This window comes from Myotis lucifugus, unplaced genomic scaffold (assembly GCF_000147115.1).
Source record: "Myotis lucifugus unplaced genomic scaffold, Myoluc2.0 scaffold_0, whole genome shotgun sequence".
NCBI lineage: Eukaryota > Metazoa > Chordata > Mammalia > Chiroptera > Vespertilionidae > Myotis > Myotis lucifugus.
The window spans coordinates 20028708-20047781 of NW_005871048.1; the positions used below are offsets into that span (position 1 = coordinate 20028708).

General features: G+C 43.7%; 1 long non-coding RNA gene across 1 annotated transcript in view; it reads right to left on the reverse strand.

Moving 5' to 3' along the window:
• Positions 1-3328: 3328 nt before the first annotated feature.
• Positions 3329-19074, reverse strand: part of LOC111824916 — a 53744-nt gene continuing 37998 nt past the window's right edge. The window contains exons 2-3 of the long non-coding RNA XR_002827979.1: positions 4690-4955; positions 3329-3806 (exon numbers count right to left, since the gene is read on the reverse strand). This is a non-coding gene — a long non-coding RNA (uncharacterized LOC111824916). The remainder of the gene's footprint in view (positions 3807-4689; positions 4956-19074) is intronic.

The following is a 19074-nucleotide window of genomic DNA, read 5'->3' on the forward strand; positions in this document are numbered from 1 at the left end:
GCACTGAAGGCCCAGGGAAGGGGGACATCCCTCAGGAGACCAGCAATGCTGCCCTGTCACACAATAGACATGTTCATCTCGGGGAGAAGACTAACAGAAGCTCTCCCTCCACCAAGCCTCCAGGACCTTGACTGCAGGATTTCCCTAAAATCACCTCCCCAAACTAGCCCCACCATCCCACATCATCACGCCTTTTCCTATCAGTACCGAGTTCATCTCAGCTTCCCGAGGACGCAGCTGACCCAGCAGACAGGTCTCAGGGCTGCAGCGTGACTCTTATTTACCCCACAGTCTGCATCGTTGTGCGTTGTCCTGTGTGTGCCACGCACTGCCCTTTCCTCCAACACACTCTGATTTTCTAACTCTCCCTAGAAATGAAACCACTTGTCATCACAACACAGAGGCGCCCCAACCCAGGGTTTTGCACTGTTGAGAGGGGAGGGGAGCATCCTCATTATCACGTTAGCAGCGGGATTGCCAGTGCTGATCCCTGAGGCTCAGAGCCTCCCACGAGGAGCTCTTCTCCACAAGGGAAGAGGGAGTTAGTTGTGCGAACAAGGTTCAGAAGGCTGTGCGCCCTCTCTCCCTGCCTGGCTCCAAATCCCCCAGTCTCCTGCATAATTGCCCTGTCCTCCAGCGTTTGGAGATCATTTGCAGCTCTAGTCTCTTTTGTTTGTTTGTTTGTTTTGTTTTATTAAGGTATTACATATGTGTCCTTATCCCCCCATTGCACTCCTCTCCCCCCCCCCCACTCATGCCCTCACCCCCCTGGTGTCTGTGTCCATTGGTTAGGCTTATATGCATGCATACAAGTCCTTTGGTTGATCTCTTCCCCTTACCCCCACCCTCCCCTACCTTCCCTCTGAGGTTTGATGGTCTGATCGATGCTTCTCTGTCTCTGGATCTGTTTTTGTTCATCAGTTATGTTGTTCATTATAATCCACAAATGAGTGAGATCATGTGGTATTTATCTTTCTCTGACTCACTTATTTCGCTTAGCATAATGCTCTCCAGCTCCATCCATGCTGTTGCAAATGGTAGGAGTTCCTTCCTTTTTACAGCAGCATAGTATTCCATTGTATAGACGTATCTCCATAAGGGTTTAATCTCTAGCATTTACAGGGAACTCATACAATTTAACAAAAGGAAGATAAACAACCCAATCAAAAAATGGGAATTGGACCTAAATAGATACTTTTCGAAAGAGGACATAAGGAAGGCCAAGAGACATATGAAAACATGCTCAAAGTCACTAATCATCCGAGAGATGCAAATCAAAATGACAATGAGGTACCATCTCACACCTGTCAGAATAGCTATCATCAACAAATCAACAAATGACAAATGCTGGTGAGGATGTGGAGAAAAAGGAACCCCCTGCACTGCTGGTGGGAATGCAGACTGGTACAGCCACTGTGGAGAACAGTATGGAGTTTCCTCAAAAAACTGAAAATGGAACTTCCATTTGACCAAGTGACCCCACTTCTAGGAATATATCCCAAGAAACTAGAAACACCAATCAGAAAGGATATATGCACCCCTATGTTCATAGCAGCACAATTTACAATAGCTAAGATTTGGAATCAGCCTAAGTGCCCATCAGCAGATGAGTGGATTAGAAAACTGTGGTACATCTACACAATGGAATACAGCTCCAGTCTCTTATCCTAGAGCTTATGCAGCCTCATCTCAACCCAGCTGAGCTGGTCACAGGCCTAGTGTTCTTACCCAGGACAATCAGAACAGATCACTCTACCATTTTTTAAGGCACACCATTTTGACTTAATGGTCCCATTTCTGCCCCAAACCTCTCACTCTCTAGATTAATAACTCACTTGACCTTTTCACATCCCCCAGATACCCAAAATGTTTTATGGGCACCTCCATTTTTATTGATAAGGAAAATCAAAGTGCTTTTTATTAATGAGGAAAATCAAAATGCTTTGCTGAAAGAATAACACAGATGCCCCGTGCTCATAGGAAGGTGCCCTCCAGCTCTGGTCCCTCCCATCAGAACCAGACCTCATTCCTGGCCTCTATTTTGGGAAGCTTTTCATCCCACAGGCCACAAAGGCAGCCAGTTCCCCGAAGAGAACGGCACTGTGAAGAACACAGAGGTCACACTGGATACCGTGTGCTGCTAGTTGATTACGCCCTTTTCCAAGTCCGTCCTTGGTACAGACGCAGTGAATGCCTGTGATTCTCATTCCGGCAATTAGTTTTGATCTCTCTCAGGCTTAATGCTGTGTCCAGTTGTTCTGAAAGAGAAAAGAAATGCTCTCTGCCTCTGCACCATTTATTTTTATATCTGCATTCAATGAAGACTTATTGAAGCTGAGGTCTCTCCCAGGCATTGTGAAGGATAAGAATGAATCATTCCCCACCTTCAAGAAGCTAGTAGCATAGAAGAGAGAAAATGTGTACCCAGTATATGACATACAATATACTCCAGTGTTTGAGGGAGAGAAAGGGCCCTTCCTTTTTTCAACAGATAGATGCTGAGCATGGTTTAAGGCAGGGGGATAGGGAAGTGAAGAAGGCAAAAGAGGTCTTTCCCTTCATGGGGAGAGATGATCATTAAACCAATAAAAAAAGTTAAATATACAAAGTTAATTTAAAAAGTGACCAATACAATTACTACAAGAGGAATGGGATAGGATGGGATGGAGGTCAGCTTAGAGCAGGTATTCAATGGACCTACCTGGAAGGTGAGCTTCTTCCTGAAAGACGAGCGGGTCCCAGCTGTACAGGCCTAGGAAAGGGAGGAAACAGGTGCCAAGGCCAGGAGGTGGGCACAGACGGGGCGGGGGGAGGGGGCTTTAGGAGAGAAGTTAAATTGGTGTTTTACAAACACAATGGCATCAGAAAAGGCACAGAACTGGGAAAGCATGAACTGCATTCCCTTGGCAGCAAGCATGGATTTGAATCAAGGTAAGGTGAAGCCTGCAGGCAGGGTGCAGTGAGACTATTTACGGAGCCCCCAGGGCCACGCTGTCTTTGTGAGCAGGAGCGCAGTCTCTGGCTTGATAAGAATGTGTTTTAGGAAGATTTCTCTGGCCTTCGTGGGAACTAGCTTTTCCTTTGACAAACAAATATCCCTCTGTGCTTGTCGAAGCTTCCTATTTCCTGGTAAATATTCATCTTCATGCCTAGGTTTCTTGTAAGAGGCTGGGCTATAAAGCAGTTTTAAGTGTGCTGGCAATATAATTTGTGGGGCCCAGCGCAAAATGAAAATGCCGGCCCTTTGTTCAAAATGCAGTGCAAAAGCTTTTTCCTTTCTCCAGCCATCTCTGTCACAGCTAGTCATGGTGTTTTGTGTCTGTTACTTAATACACCATAACTCCCTCAGGATGTTCATGGGGGCAAGTGCAGCTGGTCACAGGCACCAAATGCCCCCCCGCCCCATCCCCTGCACCCTCTGGAACCCACACCCCGCGCCCTGCAGCAGGGGAAGGAAACAGTGGTCACTGAGTGGGACGCCCACACTCTGACCACAGAACAGAGACAGAAGTGGAACCACACACAATCCAAGGCTCCCCACCCCCGGCACATGCTCCATTGTTCTCCTATTTCACATACAACACACAACTCAAAGGTACAATCATTAAGAATTTCACGATGCGAATTGCATCCTTCTGCATTTGGGGCTTTGGCACATGTGAAGCCCGCCTTAGTTTGAGGCCTGATGAGAAGGTAACTGCATCTCAACATGGATTGAGGTGATGAAATTAAAGCCACTTGGTACTCAGCTGGACATCACTAGTTATCTTGCAACCTTAGCTGGAAATGTAGACCTTGTCCTTGAGCTGGGAAGGGATAAAAGGACAGTGGTCAGGCTCACATTTCAAAGGTGAAGGCCTAACCAGCTTGTTTCTGACCACACTCCCCTTTCAGCCTGTTCAAATCCATCAAATGGTCGTTTATGGATTGCTCACTATGTGTGAGGAATGCACCACACTGCCCTGTGCCCTCTGGGATTACAATATGAGAGAATTGCATTTTATGCAAAGAATGTTTTCTCAAGAACTGATGGAATCCAAGAAGAGTCTTGACAGAGAACGGCAGGTACTTCTAGTTACCAGGTGAAGAAGTACTGCCTTGTGGTAATAGAGTGAAAAGAATTCTTTTGGCCCATATGTTTTGGAATTCTTGTTCATTTTTTATTTAATTTGGGAGTATATCTGATTTTGTGCCTAATGTTTGCATAATACGATTGCAAATTTGCATAATTCAAATTGTCATAAAAGGACCTACACAGTTCCTAAAGGCATATTGTTGGAATTAAACTAAAATATATAAAGCATCTAAGCAACCTTGGAAACAAACAGGAAGAAAATTAAAGGTAGTCATTCTTATTGTTGTTATATTCAATAATATTCCCAATAAATCACAGTATCCAATCCCAAAGAATAGTGTCTCTAGGCTATAAAGTTGGAACATTTTTTTTATCAGTATGAGTAGAATAAAAGTAGAGCACGTAGAGTTAAAACATTTCATAGGAAAATACCGTTTAGCATTGAGGTTCTAAGTGTTTTTCCTCTGAAGGGAAAATTAATACCCAGTTAATTCTTTTGTTTCTGTGCTAATGAGGAACAGAGTAGCACATCAAACCTACACATCATCCCAAAGCTTTCATCTAATCAGTGATTAGGATACATCTTCCATGATGTTATTTTTCTTTGTCCTCACCATGGGGGAAGGATTAGAGATCAATGAGGTCTCTGAATGAAAGGCCAACAGTGGTAGAAGCATTCTGCAAGGTCATTCTCTGAACAGCTAGTGAGTAAGGTACCCCCTGAGCATCAGAGCAGGGCCAGGGCACCAGCGTTCAGGGCACCCAGCACCATCCTTACGCAATCCGATGGCAGGCTTCCCTTTGGCTCTGGCCATTGTCATCATTGTCATCTGTCCTGCGTAGCATGTCCTCCAGAGCCAGTCTTTTATCTTGGTGGGACCTTGAAGATCAAAAGAGGCCCAAAGTCACCAGACAAGTAGCCTTCACACAATCCCAGGGACAGGAAAATTTTTATGAACACAACTAGGGAGACTTATCTCTGGAGAGGTCATGTCACTGCTCTGAAGAAATACAATAAAACACTAGAAACTGATGCTGGATTCCAGGACTCTGGGCTCCTTAACAGTTGTCCACCCACTATTTCCTCTGGATGCAGCACTGTCTTAGCTACTATCTGGGAAAAACGCAATGTCTCCTCAGATGGAGCTTGTCTGTACCCTGGTCCATTATACCTACACAAAATAGTCCATCTAACAATAGACTGAGAGCACCTTTTCTGGATTTCATAGACTGGGACCCAGGCTTCAACCCTGGAAATCTGCAACCTGGGCAATTCAGTGGAGTTTTCTAAGCCTTAGAAAACTATAGGATGGGGCTAATAACAGCCCTGACCCCCCAAGGTGAAGGCAAACATGATATGCCTTTATGAAATAAATCTGATTTCATAATGACAGTCTCGTGTTGTGGTTAGGTGAACCTTGGTTCACATCCTAGCTTTACCACCTATTAGCTGTGTTTCCTTGGTCAAATTACTTAACCTCATGGGCCCCCCCTCCCCACTTCCTTGTTTGTAGAAGGAAAATAATGTAACCCTCATGGTGAGATCATTTTATAACCATGCCCAAATCAACAAGGAGTATTAAGACATCTTTCTGGACATGTAGAAACAGGACGAATCTGCTGCCGTTTTAATCTTCACTCAAGACTAAGGCTAAACAGCATTCAGAAATCACCTACACTATATTTACCTGTATGCTGATGAAATTTCTTTTCCTTTTTTCAAAGGTCTGAGTCATTCCGTTTTCTTGAGGTTAGCCAGAGAGGGTTTGCTAGAAACTTCCAGTAAACTCTATGGACATGACGCAGCAACTACTAAAAGAGGGTTAGGTTTTCTGACCCTTTCTATCACCGCCCTGGGGTTTCACTGTGGATCACAGGATGGGTTATCTCACTGGAGGCAGGTTCAGAAGAAAGGCTTCCCTTTATCATTTACTACAAATACTAAACCAGCGGGCAGCTATGCTTTTCAGATGCACAGAGAGATTTCTCACAGGAACATGACACATATTATATGTCCTCTCCCTCATTTGTACCTGTCATTTATCTCCTAAAAGGGGTATGCCCTGACCTCATAATCTCTTACTTAAGAACAAGAGACTATCGTTCCACTTTGCTAATTTCATTTGGTTCCAAAGAAAAATAAGAAAAGTTTTTATTATATGGTGACTCTTGGGGGAGCACCTAGACCCATAAAGAGAGTATTTGATGGAGTATCTCCCACAGGAGATGATTAAAAGTGCACACCATAGTGCAGAACTCAATCTCAATAAATATCAGGAAAAAAACCCCACATGAATCACTATATAATTCAGCACTCAATTATATGGCACAGGCGTGCTTTGTAGGAACTTCACTACTACAGTTAAGCTTTCCCTGGCTTCCCCCCATAATTCCAAATTAATATTTCTTGTCTTGTGTGTCAATTTGTGCATCAGCTCTTTCTCCAAGCCTTTGAACCCGAAAGCCACGCTGGCTGTGGCCTTTCACAATTGCAGACATTTTAATTTAAGTTAAATTAATTTAAACAGAAGAAGTTTAATATAAAGAACTATTAACCAATGATAGAAAAGTAATTATAAAAATAAAGAAAAGAGAACTCTGGAAGGTATCTTAGAGCAAAGAGGAAGAGCAACCACAGAAGCACAAGTTTGAGAGTAGAGGTTCAGACCTCATTGGAGGGGTTGGTTGCAGCCGCTGAATGATGGAGGATTTTGCTGGGTTGCCTGGGCCAGAGCTGGTCCACAGTCTCTGGACAAGTAGGTACAACCTGCTGTACCTCAGGTGATCCAAGACTGCTGTACAGGTGTGCAATGAGTCAGGAGTACGGAGGGCATCGGGTACTACTGTAGGTGGGAGGTCTAGAGAGTATAGTGTCTGCATTGGCACAGACACAAAAACTACTGTCCACCATGTAGGTGAACCAAGGCCAGGCACACAGAGGCCTTTGGATGCTGGGCGCTGGGGTGCCACAGTGCATGCTGTTAGAACAGGGAACTGGAGAGGTCTCCCTCATGAGAACCTCATGTACTTTTGGGTGCTTCTTAAGCCATGGGGGCAGTATCCTACATGCCCAGTGGCACCAGACTGAGGAAAGGATGTGCAGAGCAGAAACCTGAGATAGAGTGCAGACATCACTCTTTGGGGCTCCCCACAATGCACCACTCCCCAAACTGAGAGCTGGGAAACCCTGGGGAAGCCACATTCTGCTGGCACTTGGCACTGGAGGGCACCTCAGGACCGAGGATGCGGAAAAATGCAGTACTCTCCAGGTCCCTTTGAGCTCCCCACAGGAGCCAGGAGGAACAGTCCTCCTGCCGTGTCTCTCCAGTGCTCTGTGCTGGCAAAGGGGAAACATTTAGAAGTCCCAGATCTCTTCTCACAAATCAGGCAAAAGGTATAAATTAGGGGCAGAGAGGCAACACGTTGGCAGTGGCACCACGGGCAGTGCAGTGGGAGCAGCCCTGTGTGGGCGGTATCAGATGGTTCCGATTATGTTGTCTAGACTTGACTGGCCGCGAGAAGCTCAGCCAGGAGGCTGCTGGAGCGATAAAGGCATGAGATGCCAAGGCCTCAGAGCAAAGTGATGTCAGGAGGAATGAACTAGAGGTGGAGTGAGATATTTCAAAGGAAAAACAAAATTCTTCCTCAGGTTAATCACCCTGTCATAGTCCATTCAGGTTGCTTAACAAAAATATCATAGACATGGTGGTTTACGTAACAGACACTTATTTCTCACAGTTCTGGAGACTGGGAAGTCCAACATCAAGGCTCTGGCAGGTTTGGTGTCTGAGTCACAGACAGCTGTCCTTTCCATGGGTCTTCCCATGGGAGAAGGGGCACTAATCCATTCATGAGGGTTCGACCCTCAGGTTCCAACACCATCGCAGTGACGGTTAGAATTTCAATATAGGACTCTGGCGGGGTGGGAGGGGCAAAAACTTTAGTCTATAACACATCCCAAATTTTTAAAAGTAAAAAAGTGAGGAATCTGCAAAGAGCTTAGAGACAGCCACTTTTCCTCTCCTTGGCAGTGCCGAGTAGGCCGTCACGTGTACAGACAAACATCTGAATCCACTGAGAGCAAAACACTCAGGAGAACCGGGGTCAGACGAGCCCGCCAAAGGACCGTGAGGAAGAATGGGCACATTGGGTTTGGCGAGTTCCCGTGGTCTAAGAACATGGCCAGAAAAGGAACTGAGGAATTGTCAGGACTGAGACCAGAACTCGGTCTAAGGCAAACGCCGTGTAGGGCCTCAGGGTGCAGCACTTCTGGTGGCAGGAGGCACAGACACTCAGTAAGCATTGGTGGGAGGAAGGGAGGGCGGGAGGGTGGCGAGAGGAGAGAAATCTTTAAAATTTAGAATGTTAATCCAGGAGGGGCGGGGTTTGGCAAAGGTCTGAAAGGCACCCTCATAGTGTGAGAGCATAGAGACAGTGATAAGAGCCTGGTTCTCAGCAGCAGGCAGCCTCTACCTGTGGCCTGTGGGAGACTCTCCATCCGTGTGTAACCAGAGGCAGGTCCTGGATCTCTGAGGAAGGGGGAGAGAGCGTTCGGTGAGCTCTGTCACCTGAATGACAAGAATCCAGGAAGAGAGCCAACCACTCAGATCATCACAACTCCCTTCCAGGATGTGACAGGGAAGTCACCCAGCCTCCCTCCCCTCTGCCTGCTCCCTCAATCCAGATGGGGTAGTACTGGGAGGAGGGCCGGGGTGGCCTAGGGCAGGAGCTTTTCTCACAGCTGCCCTGAGTCCTAAAGACAATGTAGTGATGTTTCATTTGCACTTAAACTGAAAGTGGACCCCAGACATAGGAAAGAACCTCCATTGAACAGCTATGTGTCAAACACATTACGTAGATGAACTCATCTCATCCTCAAAGGAAGGTGCTGTTACTCCCCTCCGCACCCCGCCCCCCCCCCCCAGTTTTACAAATGATGACACAGATTTCAAGAGATTAAATCCTTCCCCTTGTTCATGCAACCTATTGTTTTTGGAGCAAACAAACAAACAAACAAACAAGACAAATAAAGAAATTTAGTTTAAATAGAGTTATCCTGTCACCCATATTAAAGCTTCTTGGTAAACTAATTTTCTGGGTTCTTACTCTTCACTTTCATCAAATTCTACAAAATAATGAAAGCTAACATATGAAGGGCAAGACAGTGTTTTTAATATCTTAATAACATATATATATATATATATATATATATATATATATATATATATATATATATATAATTTTACAGGTAAAGGAAAGTGGGGCACAGAGAGGTCACACAAGTGACCTAATAAGTGGTGTGTGAGGATTCCAACCCAGCTCGTCTGGGTGTAGAATTCATCCACAAACCAACAGCACAGTGAGTGCAGAGGGAAACCTTGTGGGACAAACATTCAATGGCAGGGCTTAGGATGTAGGATGTCTTGATGTTATAGTTCACCTGGTGACTTTTTTTTTTAAAACTTGGAACTAGGTCATGAGTATGACTCAGACTTACTACTTCACAGTCTTTCTGTTGTGATGAGAGTATCGCGTGGTAGTTGTTGTACTCTAGGGGATAGTTTAGGAGCCAAGGAAAATGGTGACAAATGAGACATGTGATTGAGGCGGAAGTGTCTCTTCACACTTGCGTTGCCGGAAACGAGTTAAGTCGGCTCGCGTGAATTGCGCGTACTCCGCGGGAGCCGTCTTTAACTCGGTTCATATAGATTTGCGGTGGAGTGCGGGAAACGTGTAAACTCGGGCCGATTGTAACTGCGTATTACCAAATATTTGTTTGTAATCCACCCTTTTGGTGGATGGAACAAAACCAAAAGACAGAGCCATCTTATATTTTGGCGGGAAATTCACCCGCACTCCAAGTGTTCAAAGCTGCAGCGTCTGGGCAGCCCCGACCTGCGTCCTTAGCAACCCTCCACTCGGCTGCCTCTCCAGCAGGAAGCCTGTCAGTGCCCACGGGCTCCTTCAGCCTCGGAGATGCCTGTGCTTCCTGGAGCCCAGTCTGGAGATGCCTGTGCTTCCTGGAGCCCAGTCTCCCCGGAGCCGGGAGACAACGTGGTGCTGCCAGCACGCATTTATCACTCCTCAAAACTGGTCCACCACTCCAGGCAAACGGAAAAGAAAAGCACCACATCTGAGTTTGCAGTTAGTTACCTCTGCGGATGCCATGTAGCCAGGCAGCGTTAGAAACCCAGGGAAAGAGCAGTAGTACATTCACACTGGAGAGGCGCTGCGATTGGGGGGTAATGAAATTGCTATCATCTCAATTTCGTGATGAAAGCAAAAGGAGTGACGTTAAATCCACGAAGCTCTGGCGGGGAACATCTGCCACCTACAAACATGCATCTGACTTGCATGCTCGCTTTACTTTCTGTTCTCTATTCTTCATCCATCCTCTCTTGCCTACCTGGAGGGAAGAAAAGAAAGCACCTATAATAATAAAAGTGTAATATGCTAATTAGACTGAACAAACGACCTTCCGGACGAAGCCGGAGCTGCAAGGGCCGAGCCCCTTGCACGAATTTCATGCATTGGGCCTCTAGACCAATATAAACAATCACATGCCTACATAGATGCATGTAATAATCATGAGTGATGTAGCGAGGGGCTCGCAGTGCTCAGAATCAAGACTTCTATTTAATCACAGGACGAAGGTAGCAGAGTCACTACAGGGAGAAAGCACTCTTGCATCTTTCCCTCCTTCTTGCCTCTGCAGGCTTTGCTGCTCTCCTGATCCTATCAGCCAAGACATGGACGGAGGCCATCCTCTCATAGCTATCAAGGAGTGGTGGTTGTCCATCACCAGTGGGGAAGGTGCCTCCAAACTGCTGCCTAGCGATAAAGGGCCCCCGGCATCATTAATAAGGCTCCAAGAGACACCCATCCTTCAATTTTGCTGCAACCTGCCAGCGTTAAATATAGCACTCTAGCTGTATATGTCATGCACCCTTTCCTGTGGTACGTTGCTTTAGGACATGCTTTCTTGTCCTCTAAATTTATCTTGGCTCTGGCTTCCCCTCTGAGATTTAGCTATTTTTCATGGCTAAAGATGCCTTTTTTCCTCCTCCTTAGTTTGTGGATTTTCATGACTGTGCCTTGAGATAAAATGAAATGTGTTGGTATAGCTTGCCAGCCTTTTCTCTTTTCTTAGACAATGAGGCCTAACAGTAACAATCAAAAAAAAAGTAAATCTAGCATGTTCAAACCAAAACTTTGACCAAAGCAAATTAACTCAAAAACATCTGTAGGGAATTTTATTTTACTAGAGAGCCGAAGTTGCAGACAGACACAAATGTCCTTGTCTGTATTTTTCTTTATGAGAAATAATTTAAAGTAGACGTGGATTCACTCTGGGCTGGGTCTTTGTCATTACTATTGTTTACTGTTTCCCTTTGCTGAGCAGTGTGACCTTTGGGATTACTGCTGTAGAAATCGTATTTCCATGATAGACAATGTCAACATTATCCTGGGCCATCTGGCATAAGCAGCCTAAGTTCCTTTATTCTCCGTGGATAGCTTCTGGACTTCCCTGAGCAAATCCCTTCACCATCCCTGCTATTTTAATCAATCCTGCACACATGAAGCAGCTGGATCTCTGATTTAGCTCAGGAATTTTTTAAAAATGGAGCTAGAGCCTTTTCGCGTCTTGGAAAGGAGAATATGAAGTTCTGGGAAACCCGTACTGGCAAAAGTGAGACTTTTGGCAGAGCCAGAGGGGCGGAATCAAACAGACCCCATGTAAGAATTATTGCCAAACCGAAGGACTGAGTTTTGCTTAAGGGAAGAGTTGAAAACCCCAAGGGCACAGTTGTAACATAGAAAAAGGATCCTAGTTGTTCTTTATCTCTCGAAAACATTCGATTGGGGACCATGGAACCACAGTCAAAGCAGCATTAGGATTAGACTGAATGGAGAACTTTTTCCAAACTCTGTGTCTCCACAAGATTGGAGCCTCAAGGTGCTTAGGCTGGTGAAACCCAAGGAAAGAGTCAGGTGAGTAAGCACAGCTGCAGGAGCACCACCCCTCCCACACAGGCTGTGCCTGTGGTTCTTACTGCAGCTGTTTCCAGGGCCACAGCAGGCTTGTCATCGTGGGCAAAGGGGCAGCAGGTGAGATTAGTGACAATGGAATCTGGGCCAGGATAGAGACCATTTAAGACAAATAGCCTCATTTTCCATCTAGTTTGTTCACCAATCATGCATTCTCCCCACACAGCTGCAACTTGAGCAGAGGGGAAAGAGCCTCAGGTGTGTGCCATATGCCATATGAGTGTACTCTTTGGCATGTTCCAACAGCAAAGGATGTGGGAGAACACGGTAGCTCCAAAGTGACCTCAGAGGGCTGACTCTGAGACACCAACATATGATATCATCTTATCTGCATAATGGGCCCAAACAAAAGCAGACCCAGTGAATATTTGCTTGTAGCAAGTGAGCAGAAGAAAATGTAATCTCCAGGATTTCTTTATGCTTCCCTTCTCTCACTCATTTTTCTTTATTTGTTTAAGATGCTCTTGGGGAAGTTATATAAATAATTAACCATGACTTATAGTCATCTAAAGTCTTTTTCTTTATTAAAGCTAATGAAAATATATTCTTCTGATTTCTAATGTCATAGTACTAGCCATATACAATTATTATAAGATATTATAAGATGTGCTAACTTCCTAATATTTACTAAAACTGAACAAAAATTTCATATTTCTGTCTCTATTAAAGAAAACCTGATGACTTCAGGAAATACTCTGTCTTTAAATGTTGACTACCCAGTCTTCATGTGTTGACTCTAAGAGTCAGCAGTCTCCCAAATTGCAGTGGCCCAAGAAGGCAGACATGTGAGAGAAGTAGTGTGGAAGACAGAGCCAGAAGACCCGGTTTCTTTCTCTATAAAATGGTGTAACATTAGCTTTCTACTTTATAGAATAGTTGCAAAGAATAAAAAGATAGAGTCCATGAAAATTTTTATAAATTGAAGTACCATACAACTATGATTTATTACCTTTAGAGGAAGAATATCTTTGTATCTTTTCACTAATGAGTTGCAAGACATATTTGCATGTGTATACATGCATGCACACATACATATGTATTTACATACACATGTAGGTATATTACACATACATGTGTATACAGGCACACAAACATGATTATGCGTTTTTGGTGGGGTGTTCATAGTTTTCATCAGCATCTCAAAGGAACTCATTTTCTAAAATTGGTTAAGAACCTCTGCACCAAATGGGATTTCACATTATCAGTCATTAGAAATAAGAAAATTAAAACCACTAGGAGATACCACTATATACCCAGTAGGACAGCTGTTATCAAAAAGACAAGCAATACAGAGTCTTGGTGAGAGTGTGGAGAATCCGGGCCACTCATACACTGCTGGTGGGAATGCAAAATGGTACAGTCACTGTGGAAAACAGCTTGCCAGTTTCCTATAAAGTGAAAGCTGAACTTACCATGTGGCCCAGCAATTTCACTCTTAGTTATCTACCAAAGAGAATGAAAGCATATGTCTACACAAAGAGCTGTGCACAAATGTTCTTAGCAGCATTATTCAAATGGACAAAAACTGGAAAGGAAAGTCCCCACCAAATTGTGAAGGGATAAAGTAAATGAGGCATAACCATATAATAGAATACAGAGTGGGGCAAAAGTAGGTTTACAGTTGTGAGTGCATGAAAAAAAAGAGTTCATTCTTGTATTATTATTTATTATAGTATTCTTTTCCAAACAAACAACTGTAAACCTACTTTTTCCAAGCCTTGTATAACTCAGCAAAAGATGTGAAAAACTAATAAGTGCTACAACATGAATGAGGCTTAAAAACATTACACTAAGGGAAAGCAGCCAGTCACAAAAGACCACATAATAAATGATGTTACTTATATGGAATGTCCAGAAATGACACATTTATAGGGACAACAAGCAGATCTGTGATTGCCTTTGATTGGAGGGGCAAGAGTAGCAATTGAATGCACATTGGCTCAAAGAAAATTTAGCGGTTGATGGAAAAGTTCTAAAACTACATTGTGGCAATGGTTTCGGGACTCTATAAATTTATTAAAAAATCACTGAATGGTCCATGTACATGACTGACTATGGTATGTAAAAAATACCTCAATATATTTTATAGCTGTTTTTAGAAAAGGGATAAATAATGGAGAGGATATTTTGAAATATAACTAAAATAAACATAAATAACAAAATATCTGTAAAATGCTTTAGTCTTGCAAACATATCGTGGTATTCTAAACTAGAAAAGTGTTCTTTATTCTCGCTATACTGCAGTTTTCTCATCTGTAAAACAGAGATAATAAAAGTAACTACCTCCCAAGAATTTGTGAAGATAAATCAATTAATGTATGTGAAGTATTTAGAAGCGGTCCTGACACACGAGCATGAAATACATGTTAATTAGACACTAACTAGAGATCTCATGTCGCTACCAATCACATACACTTTATAATATCAATTTCTTTTGATGTTCTTTTTTCTGATAGAAATTACTTTCCTGAGATGGCATGGGTAAAATGCATATTAATAGATACTCTTCAAAAGGGATATGGGAAAATATCCTCGCTGGAAATTTGGAGTACCATGGAGTATATCATGGAAAACATAATCTACAAAAACTCATTTTGGTTTTCTTTTTATTCCAGAACAAGCAATCAATTCAAAGAATAACTCGAGTCCTTTCCTCTCTCATGTTCTCCCTTATCTGTTAGTTGCAGCGCCCATGCTGACCCTCTTCCTTATCAATTGCAGGATGAAGGAAAATGCCCCCCTCTAGAGGTAATAAAATTAGAAGGTGCAGAAGTCGACATCGACAGCAGTTTGGGAAAACCATTTGTGTTTAACTGTGTGCCGCAGTCTGGAAATAGAACTTTTTGCCTCTGTGCAACCTCAAACCAAGAAATGAAAAGGTAATTGGTTCATCTTTTATCTTACCAGATTCATTGGGGGGGGGTGCTTCTTCAACAGCAGTCTTACAGATTATTGGGATTGGAACAGCAAATTCATAGCAGGAGTCAATAAAGTATCTGTTCCTTAGGTATGAGAAGTTTGGTCCTTCACTATCCCCCCAGGTTTTTCTAACAGAATGTCTAACGAACATAAGCATCTTCTCCTAACTTACTTTGGATCTCCACATTTTCCTAAAAAAACTTAATAATGCCACAGTTCATATCTAGCTTCCCCAAAAGTTACCGAATTTATTTATTTTAAGCTAATTCGATGGGTAATCCCAGGCATAAAAGTAATGTGGTATGGCTATAATTTAACACACTGCAGTGAGGTGAGCAACATAAATAATAGTAATGTAGCTTGGTGGGGAATGAATCCAGTTGGCACTTGTCAGCATACAACCCAATCATGGGTAGACATGTACAGGAATTCTCAGAGGGTAACCTACAAACTCCATTCATTTAGAGACTTATGATCATTATTCAGTGTACCACCTGCTTTAAGGTTTCTAGGACTATGAGTATGATGAAGCCTTCAGAAAGCTCTCAACTAAGACTATAGGGCGTTTATTCCAATATTTTTAATTCAAAGTAGAAATTGAGAAGTGCTACAGAAGACAAAGGTGGCACAGGAATTGAGGGGAGGAGAGAAGGTGTCTGGTGTAGGGCTGAGGGAGGAGTTTATGAATGGTGCAATATCAATCAGATAAGCAAACAACAGAAGAAATGGAACAGAGGAGGAAGAGGGACTAAGTCAAACTTTTAGACAAAGAGCAAGCAGTATGGTTTGATGGGAAGTTATGTGGTTCAAAAGGAATTTTTAAAAGATTGGCAAGACGGGATGGGCTGGGGTGGATAGGCTGGTCATGGCTAAGGAGACGGGACTAAGAAAATTCAGTTTGGCAAGTAGAGGCACTAATTGCGCCCTAAAGGAGACCACTATGTCCAAGAGACACTTGAGAGTGACTATTTACCGGTCTTCCCATATTTTAACAACCAGTGCCTTGCACTTAACACATGAGTTGCTATCAGCCCTGCTGGTATTAATAAATGCACATACCTTAGTAACATGAAAAATGAATGAGTTTGCTCTAAGGCACTAATTAAACTATAGTAGAGAAGAATAATTTATTTTAAATATGCCTGGCGGGTATGGGATTTGCCACTTAGTAACAGTAATTTTGTAAGAATGTGTTGCCCTTCAACCATGAACTTAAGAGAGTAAAATATCTGTGAGCCTCAGGACCGTTCTGTCTGGATGATGGGTTTCAGGGAGAACAGCCAGCCCCTCCAAATGGCCCTTATCAGGGACCCCCCAGGAAAGCACCCCTCATTTTACTGTCTTTCAGGTGGCTTGAGGCAATGGACAAAGCGGCCCATCCTGTCCGCCAGGTAAGTGTTCTCGATATTTATCTTGGCCTTCATTCTGGTTTTCTACTCAGAGGGGCAAAGGATCAAGTCCACCCTGGGACTTACCAGATCTGCTCTACAAGCTGGGAAAGAGGATTTTAAGTCAACAGGGTTTCCTACTCAGAGTCTAAGGGGAGCTTGCATTCCTGCTGCTCTTTTTCTTTCCAGGAGTGTGTGTGTGACACTCTCCCAGTGAGCTCAGCGGGGAGTCACAAACGGGGGTGGAATTTGTTTCGCACAGAGCAATCCTGTAGCTCCCGAGAGGTAGACACGCTGCTGTTTTCTTTTCATTCCCCAAGTCCAAGGCGTCGGGATGGCTTGGGATAGTGCTGTGGGCCCAGCAGCTGATTAGAAAATGAGGGTCTTAGTTCATATCCTTGTTCTGGAGACATATTAGGCCACCTTTCTTTCACTGTCCTTGCTAGTTCATGATTCCTAGCCTTGGAGCAGTATAATTTTTAACTTAGATTTGACCTATAAACTGATAGGTAACTTCATAACACCAACAGGTGAATCATCACTTTAGCCCTAAGGCATTTGATATTCCTTTCTCTGAGCTCATGCTATGACCTGGGGGAGGGGTGTGCCGGGGCGGGGAGTGAGGGAAATTGCTTTAATCCCCAACTGCTCCATTTTTACACTCTGTATATGATTTCTAATGGGGTGATAGATACACGTTCATATTTAAACACGTTCATTTCCTCACAAAATGGCATATAAGCAAAAGGCATTTTCAGTCAATTATCTTCTGTACATATTTTGGCTCTTGTCTATTTTAGAACATTTGCCTCATTTGAGTTTGAATGCACTGCCCTGTGCCCTGTAACTGTCCTTCCAGAACAATCGCTGACATCATCACATGACAAACAACAGGACTCGTGTTTCATATCACCTGGAACACAAAGCTCACTGCACTCACCCCGCTCCCAGTGAGCGTCAGTATTTTCAGAGGGATCATTTCTGCTAATGCCCTCAGTGTCCGTAGAGTGAAAAAGGAACAACCAAACCCCCAGCAACGAATAAAGGGCTCCCACTTCACAGCAACGAATAAAGCCAGCTCCACATTCTGAAATCTTTCGCAATGCCTTGTTAAAACTAAAGAGCAACAATGAGACTAAAGAGAAACTGGCTGGGCGCCAGGCAGGGTGTTCTGATAAAGAGACGAAGCACTGTGTCCTATGCCTCAGGTCAAGTTCCCTGGAAGAACCTGCCTCTAAGGCCTATGGACTGAGGACTACCCTCCAGGGAAGAGGATCTTGATTTATTGTGGGCCTGCCATAAGAGCCTAAGGCCCGGTCTGGCCTGGGGCATTTAACTTGTTCCATTGCACACATGGGAGGAAAGCATGAACCAGGGGCTGCTATTAGTCACAGTGGACCTACCTGGAACAGGGCAAACGGGGACCAACCCTTACAGACAGCGCCATTCCAACTAGTCTTTGCTGAGATGCCTGTTTCCACTTCCTTTCTATACATCACTGGTGTCCTTTTGATTTCCTCTCAGTAGAATCCAAAGAGAAGGGCTGTCTTTGGACATGAAAAGGGAGAAATTCTCTGTGGCCAAGAGATGAATTCAGGTTTTCTGGCCAGTTGCTCAGGTATTCACATTGCCTTAGCAATAGAATCGCTGTGGACTGTGGCTTCTCTGAGGTCAGATAGCCTGGGTGTGATGCCGCCGGCTCAGGGAATCTCTGGCGCAGGCTGATCACTCAGCCCACCCCTTCGTGCCGCACCTGCAGAACCATGTCTGGGAAGATGTTACTCTGCACAACAGTAGCCTCCCACCCCTGGCTATCAAGAACCCGGAGTGCCTGGGCCTTCTGCACCAACTGGACAGAAGCACGGACCTGTGGGCCCAGCGCTATTGCATTCTGAAGGACGGCTGCTTGTACCTCTACGCCAGCATTCGCTCCACCCAGGCCTCAGGTAAGGACTCAACTTTCCCATGAAATAACAGTGATTACAATAATAATAGTAATGGCATCTTAGCTTTATGGAGCCCTTACCAAGTCTTGTGCTATGTAATTCACCTAAATTAACTCAATTATCCTCCAAAGAAGAGGTACTACTATAATTTCCATTTTACAGAGAAGAAAACTGGCTGGAAAGTCTACGTAACTTGACAAGATCATATGTAGTAAGCAATGAAGCTGAGCTCTGAGCACAGCCAAACTCCAGAGCCTTACCCCTGACCCCATGCTCTTACTGCCTGGAAATGCGAAAAATCAACTCCGTTCTTTCAGACACTGAGGACATTCAGAGTCAATGTACTGACAGGTAGTGACTCCACCCTTTTCTCACAGTATCCCCAATCTTAGATAAGTGAGTAAAAAAAAGAACTTTAGCTGTCAATTTTCCCTAGGCAAGTTCCTTAACTTCCTAAAACTTTCTTTCCTCATTTATAAAATGGAAACAGCTATCTATTTCACAGGACTATTGTTAAGATCAAATGAGATAATTGCCAATGGAGTGACTTAAGCTCTACATAGAAAGCTCTCTACATAAAAAGCTCTCTATTTTATACATGTATATAGGTATATATGCATTTATTATATTTATTAAATTGTATATATTAAAAACTATATATACAAAACAAGTATTTAAAAAATACAATTTAATAATA